This window comes from Octopus bimaculoides, chromosome 19 (genome assembly GCF_046866305.1).
Source record: "Octopus bimaculoides isolate indiv1 chromosome 19, ASM4686630v1, whole genome shotgun sequence".
NCBI lineage: Eukaryota > Metazoa > Mollusca > Cephalopoda > Octopoda > Octopodidae > Octopus > Octopus bimaculoides.
The window spans coordinates 77,075-85,000 of record NC_142946.1 but is presented as its reverse complement, the minus strand read 5'-3'; the positions used below and the strand labels follow the sequence as shown (position 1 = coordinate 85,000).

At 35.8% G+C, this 7,926-nt stretch overlaps 1 long non-coding RNA gene across 1 annotated transcript in view; it reads left to right on the top strand.

The window, feature by feature from the left end:
- The window catches only part of LOC106882149 (uncharacterized), a 422,822-nt gene extending 416,878 nt beyond the window's left edge, over positions 1–5,944 (top strand). The window contains exon 5 of the long non-coding RNA XR_016245157.1: positions 5,721–5,944. This is a non-coding gene — a long non-coding RNA (uncharacterized LOC106882149). The remainder of the gene's footprint in view (positions 1–5,720) is intronic.
- The last annotated feature ends 1,982 nt before the right edge of the window (positions 5,945–7,926 follow it).

Sequence of the window (7,926 nt, the reverse complement as noted above, 5' to 3'; positions counted from 1 at the left end):
CCGGGAAGCATTAAACCAACACGAACCAACAATGGCCTGGTCTTCATCTCAACAATACAAGAAGTTAGATGAATAATTAGAAAATATACAGCAACAGACACGGCTAGCGCTATGATTCGCAGGTTAAGTAGTTGGAGGTCGATGAAATCGATTCTGCTCTTCAGCCCCAAATTGTGTGGTCCTGGGCCAATTTTAGAAATCATTATTAAGCCATTCTCTCATTGTAAATATTATCTGATAGATCATTGTTGTTACACGGTAGTTGATCATTAACATCTCCTCCATCAAAATCTTGATGTCAACGCCCACCTCTCCTTCTACCCTTTCTCTATGGCGTTCTCTCTGTGAATATGTGTGTGGCATATGTGTATGTGTCTGTCTATGTGTGTGTATACACATATATACGTAGAATATAAATAGATTGATAGATAGCTATACATATATGCACATATATTTTAAGATATATATTTGCATGTATCCATGTCTGTATGAATGTATATATGTATATGTACACCTGCATATATATGTACATATACATGCACACGCAGACACACACACACTCACCCATATACACACGCACACATCAACCAAAATGCAAAATTGTAAATGACTTTCTACCATCAGTGAATTAATTGCAGAACTCAGTCTGAAGGAAACTTTGGGTACCAGAAAAATACTAAAAATCATATGTGCTAATGCATGCATGGCTGATGCATGCATGGCTGATGCATGCATGGCTGATGCATGCATGGCTGATGCATGCATGGCTGATGCATGCATGGCTGATGCATGCATTATAAATCAACTGAAAAATAAATCAACTGAAAAATAAATCAACTGAAAAATGAGAAGCAAGATCGTGTGATAAGTTCCTTATGTTAAAACATGTTTAGAAGAAACTTTTCCAACGTTTCAAATAAGGAATTCATTAGGAAAAAAGTTTTCTTCATTCTCTCACGAGATCTTGGACGCTGAAAGCCATTAAGATCGGTGAATATTAGTGTTTGCGTATGCATGGGATAGAAATGGACAGAGAGAAAAATATATCTAGAGAGAAGGGACAACAGTTTTGAAGTGCTTGATGAGGAGAAAAAGAGCGATAAGTGAAATGAAGCATTGGAACAAGATGAAGTAGACTATTTAAGGTAATACTCGTATACATTCTCGTATATGTAACGTGTGTGTGTGTGTGTGTGTATGTGTGTGTGTGCGCGTGTATGTATATATGCACACACTCACATGCATGCACACATATGTGCGTGTGTGCAGAAAGATAGAGAGACAGACACAAGGAGACAATGGGAGAAGGCAAGATTCGAACCAGTTCCACACATTCTGCTCTTTCAATATCTCTTCTCCTTTGGTTTTTCACTTTTCAACCATTCACATTCACCAATATTTCTTTATCACTGTCATTCTCGCTTTACACATCCTGTGCATATAAGTACTGGTTCGATAAATGCACCTGTCAATAAGCATCTATCCGCATTCGAGCTTCGATATGTGTGCACATAAATATAAAGACAGACAGACAGACATTCTTGTCCTACCTCTCACCTACTTTCGTCTCTTCTACAAAAACTGTGGCTGACATGACTGTCCAACCTTTTATACATGTTTTTAGTCAGTAACAAGATGGACGACTTCAATAAAATATATGAACATCCATTTGGGATGTGTGCGGTCATACGTACGCCAGTGCGCATTATAGCCTCACAAACATGCATAAACAGATACACACACATCGACAAATATATGTATGTATGCGTATATATGTGCATATATATGCCTATGTAAGTATATATATGTGTGTGTGTGTGTGTGTGTATATATTTATGTATGTGTGTATTTATATGTATAGATAAGTATATACATATATGTATGTATACCTTCATATAAAATTGTATGAGATGTGTATTTACACACATATTTTCGAGAATTCCCCCGGGTAAGTGTATTAAGTGTACTTGTGTATATGTGTGAGTATGTGTGTGTTTATGAATGTGCATGCACGCATATATATACATATATACAAACATATATATATACATATATTATACACACACATATATATATACATATATTATACACACATATGCATATATATACATATATATGCATATATATACATATATATACATATATATATATATATATATATATATATATATATATATATATACATATATATATACAGAGAGAGAGAGAGAGAGAGAGAAAGAGCGAGAGATATATACATGTTTTGATTATTTTTTCATGTATATGTGTGAAACAAATATGTTTGCCTATGTGTGTGTATGTGCGTGCTCACGTGTGTGTACACACATACTGCACTCATATATTTATATACACATACATGTATGTTTGAAAATATATACTTATACACACATATTTAACTATACGCATGTGTGTGTATATACAAATATCATATGTACACATATATGCATATATACATGTGTGTGTGTGTGTGTGTGTGTGTGCATATATATATATATATATCATGTATGTGTGCATGCATACACATATACACGCGGTCATATACAACTAAAACCAGAATGGCGCCTAAATGTCGTTATTGCCATTGCTTGCACATTTTCCCGTCCCAGCGCAGTCACAAATCAACTCTCCAATCACACTGTATTAGAAGTGATCTCCGATCAGCTATTTTAGACTTTGATCTTTTGAAACGATTCCAAAGTGTGTTTCTAGCCAGATCTGTTTCTCCATCAAGGCGTTGTCGCGTGCGCGCACATGTACTCACACACACACACACACACACACACACACACACGCACGCACTTACACACACACACACACACACACACACACACTCATTATGAGGACTATTGATACATATAAGTACATGCGCTCATATGATTCCTCTGCCTTTATCTCTCTCTTACACACACACACACACACACACTTCCTCTTTCTATGTTCTTTTCTCTTTCCTACTTTCCTCACATTTTTCCTATTCTACTTATACTTTTATTCTCGCTTTCCTCTGCTATTTTTTTTTTTTTATATTTTTATTCTCCTCCTGAAATTCTTTACTACTTTTCTATTTCTGCTTTGTTTTCTTTTTATCTAACGCGTTTTTATGAGTCCCGTAGAGTTCTGATAATTTGCCAAGCAGCTTATTCATCGACATAGTTTCGATATACCAATTGAGCCTCATTCATTTCACTTATGTATTATCTTCCTTGGAGATTTCCTGTGGCAGTAATTACCCCTTAACTTGTGAAATAACTTTTACTGATGTTAAACCTGTACAAAAGTCCCGGGTGGGGTGGAATTTAATGTAGCACCAAACATAACTTCATATTTCAAATATGATATTGCATGAGTTTATTATGATACACCATAGCAATAAACATGCTATACATCATTATATTAGCCATACTGATACATCATCGCATTTATCATCATTCTTTTAGTAATTATGTCCATCATGTGTTGTATGTTTTGTTATTATTATGTTATTGACTTAATCATTCCGTTGAGATTTAACCGTGTCACAATACAACCATGTTTTATTCATATGCTGTGCGGTGTATTACATAATTTTCCTGGTACACTTACTGTCAAATATTCACTGCTGAATTAACAATTGAACAATGCAAAGTCTTACTCGTATACTATGCGGTGTATCACATAATCTTTCTTGTACACTTACAATCAAAGATTTACCTCTTATTTGGAAAAAAAAAACGTTTTCATTATTGTTTTAAAATGATTTTACATCGTATTTTCTTAAAACCAGGTACTTATTCTATCGGGCACTTTGCTCGATTGAATAAGTACCACAACGTAAACAAATCAACACCGGCTGACAAGCAGTGGGGAAACAGGCACAAACAAAATGATACCCCCCCCCGCATATATATATATAAAATTATATAAATATATGCATATATCCATACATATATGTACATACCAACATCTATATGTATACATACATGCATATATGGGTACAGGACATAAAAAAGACCTTAAACACAATAAGAAACGAAAACATAAATAAAAATTATTTATTTATTTATATATATATATATATATATATATAAGGCGAGCTGGCAAAATCCTTTGCACGCCGTTACGTTCTGAGTTCCAATTCATCTGTGGTCGACTTTGCTTTTCATCCCTACGGGATGATTAAATAAGTACCAGTTATGCACTGGGGTCGATGTAATTGACTTAATCCCTTTGTCTGTCCTTGTTTATCCACTCTGTTTAGCTCCTTGTGGGCAATAAAGAAATATATATATACATATATATTTATACATGTGTATACATAATATGTGTGTATAGATAGATAGATAGAAAGACGTGTTTGTGCTCGCACGCGTTTGTGTGTATTATCGTTTATAAAGTCTCATGGCGACCGTATACGTCCACACGTGACCTCTGATATAACCTTGCATGGCAACCACACATTACTGAACTAATATCTAATGAAATTCTTTCATCCTCTGGGACAAAATATATCCCTAACTCCCACCTCTCTCTCTCTCTCTCTCTCTCTATATATATATATATATATATATATATATCAATCGATCATTATCTCTCAACTGAACTTTCTCTAGCTCACGTTTACACATATTGCCTTTCACTCGTACTTCTTTCCATCTTCTCATCCTCTCTTCCCCTGAACCCACCACAACCACATTCTCTATTCTCACTCCCTCTCTTCTTTCCTTCACCCTACATATATATATATATATATATATATATATATATATATTTGTATGTGTGTGTGTATATATACATATATATATATATATATATATATATATATATACACACACACACTCAGTCTTTCTGTTATAAATCTCTTAAAATAATGCTTCATAAACCGTTCATATTTCCGATATGTGCGTTCCTCCCATAGTTTCATAATTATGCACACATACTCACACACGTACATGCATAAATACACACACATATATACACATACATAAGTACATATATACATTCACATACACTCTATTACCTCTATTTAACCATCTCACATCATCTCTGATGAAGGGATAGCCATAATATCCCAGAAACAGCTGTAAGACTATATATCTCTTTCCTTATAAATGTCCTGAAAACTACTCACAGCCTTGGCTTTGTTATCTCATCTTGTCTGTAGTTTTGGTCCGCGCCCTCTCTAAATTTGCCTTCCAACAGTGTCCTGTTAGTTTCCGTTCCAGCAGCCAGAGCCGACCAGCTGTTTGGTGTTACAATCCTTCGAACCAACAGGTTCCTGTCAATGAGCGATGCTGCTTAAGAGCCAGCCAGCCTCACCTAACGACGCTATTTCCCAGTCGGCATGTTATGGCTTTCAAGTCATTTTGGGTCTTCTCATTTCAGCCATATCTAGAAGCTGGCTTTTCGACTGCTTCCTGTATCCTCTTTATTACTTTTCGCAGCTCTGAGCTCGAAAATGCAAACCTTTTAAATAACGTCTTCCTTTTCCTTTCAGGCGGTAATACTCGACAGTCCATCCGTTCTCCGCACTCTTCGATTAATCTCTCATACCTCGTCTCCTTCCGTTGCTCTGCATTAGCGATGCTCTCTTTCCAGGGCACTGTCAGCTCCAGCATAATTATATATATATAATCATGTAAATATATAGAGAGACATACATACACGCACGCACGCACACACATACAGACAAGAAATTTGATTTTCCTTTCTTATATATCTCTCCACCCTTTCTCCTTTTATAGATTCCGCTAAATCATCAGAAAATTGAATTCTTAACAAACCAACGACATTGCTTAAAAACACAGAAACTAAAATAAAAAATATGTAAACAAATAAACTACTACAACAACAACTACTACTACTACCACTACTACTACTACTACTACTACTACCAAATGACGTTGGTGCCAAACCATTTGTGTGCATCGAACTTCATCCGAAGTTTAATACTGCGAAAGTAATTCATTTGTTGTATTCTTCCTATCTCTCTCTCTCTCTCTCCCTCTCTCTCTCTCTCTCTCTCTCTCTCCCTCTCTCTCTCTCTCTCTCTCTCTCTCTGCCTTCCTCACATTCTTTCCCCCTCCCACCCTCATCCAACACCTCTTTCTCTCCCCTTCCCCCTCTCCCTTTCTGCCTCTCTTCAACTCTTATTCATATCATTCTTCCTCTATATTTTTTATACAATTTGCTATGATTTCCTTTGTTTTCTATTTCATAATGGAAGCGGAGGATTCACTTTCAGATTGTTAAAAATTTTACTTTCTTTCGCTTTGTTTTTTTTTTCTTTTCTGTTTCTACCGCATTTTTATTGCACACAGAAACACGCACGCACACGTGCACACACACACACACACACACACATACACTCACGTGTATACGTATGTATGTATGGATAGATAGATAGATAGATAGATAGATAGATAGATAGATAGATAGATAGAGTAAAGTGAGGAAGTTTATAAGTAATTGACAGAATAATATACAAAGTCCAGACACATACAACACGAGATGGAAAAGCGTCAACAAAGGAAACAAAAATAGCAACAATTAAACAATGTGTGCAGTGAAAATGAATTGCATTTCCTTTATCAAAAAAAGGTAAAAGAAATAATAGACAGAGGAAAGAAAGGATATTAGGAAGAAAGGATACTAGATTTACCGCATCTCTTTGCATTGTAGGTACGGTGTAAAAGGGAAGTTTGGTGGTAGGACCGACAGTAGGTATATAATCTGGGAGAAAGAGAGAAGTGTGAGAGCTCAAAATACCAGCTTTGTGTGTTTAGTGTGGTTGAGTATCATTTACGTGAACATGTATATGTATACACCCCAATTCTAGATTAACAAAATCGAAAGGAAAATACTTTGTTGTAGTCTTTCTTCACAAATTAAGACTAAAGACATCATGATCTCAGAGTTCTATGCCAAAGCCTGAAGATTCCTAATTTTTCTTGGGAAAGATACAGCTTTGGCTCTCCATTGAATTTTACCGGTTCATTTGCCGTTTACTCTGAGTCTTCAGTTCTTCCAAGCTTACTCTTGAAATGCTGGGCCTAACTAATCTCTGTTATACAGGTTCATGTCTCATCAGAGCATGTTCGCACACTAATGGGCCTCTGTGACTCGTGCCCAAAGAACAACTCGCCTGGATGCATTCTGCTATTTTATTTATAGCTGTGTCCCTTGACAAGTACTATAATCCCAAGCCAGAGCGGGTCTTGGAGGAATGATGACTAGGAACTAACTTCAAGTTCCCCATAGCTCTTGAACACCCATTCCGGAGCCTTACAACCGGCTGTAGAACCTAAAATTGGATTCAGATAACAACTATGCTAACATTAACAAGTTTTATGAAATCAAATCTGTAGAAATGGGGTTTCTTACATTAAGTTTTTCAACCAACCTTTTTTTCTTTCCTATATTTTATGCAATGAATGTTAACAAATTATTGCCAAGCATTATATTTAGTCTTCAGCTTCAATAAACCGATATATTTCTGTAATCAAGAGATCAGTCTGTATTAAGTATTATTGATGGGGTTGCTATCATGTCTCAATGGATTTTCCACTTGGCAGCATTTTCTGAAGATACTGCCACAACAGGAATTCTATCGTCTTCAACTGAAATTTCGACTCGCTGAGTAGCTTTTTTGAAGATGCTTTAGCTTTCTTCACAATGTTTAATCACATGGCCCCTTGTATAGCACTTGAAATGAAGGTCGTCGAGTCAAGAAGGGATTTTCAATGTGATCGCCTCATCTGCTAGAGATGGCAGCCAAATTTTTCTCAAATTACATATTATCGTCTTACAAATGATTACGTTTAATTATAGAATCTTCTACGCCTTTATGTTTAGAAAAAAAACACAAAGGTCACGGCCAGAATGACTACACACGCACACGCACACACACACACACATACATATATATATATATATATATATATATATATA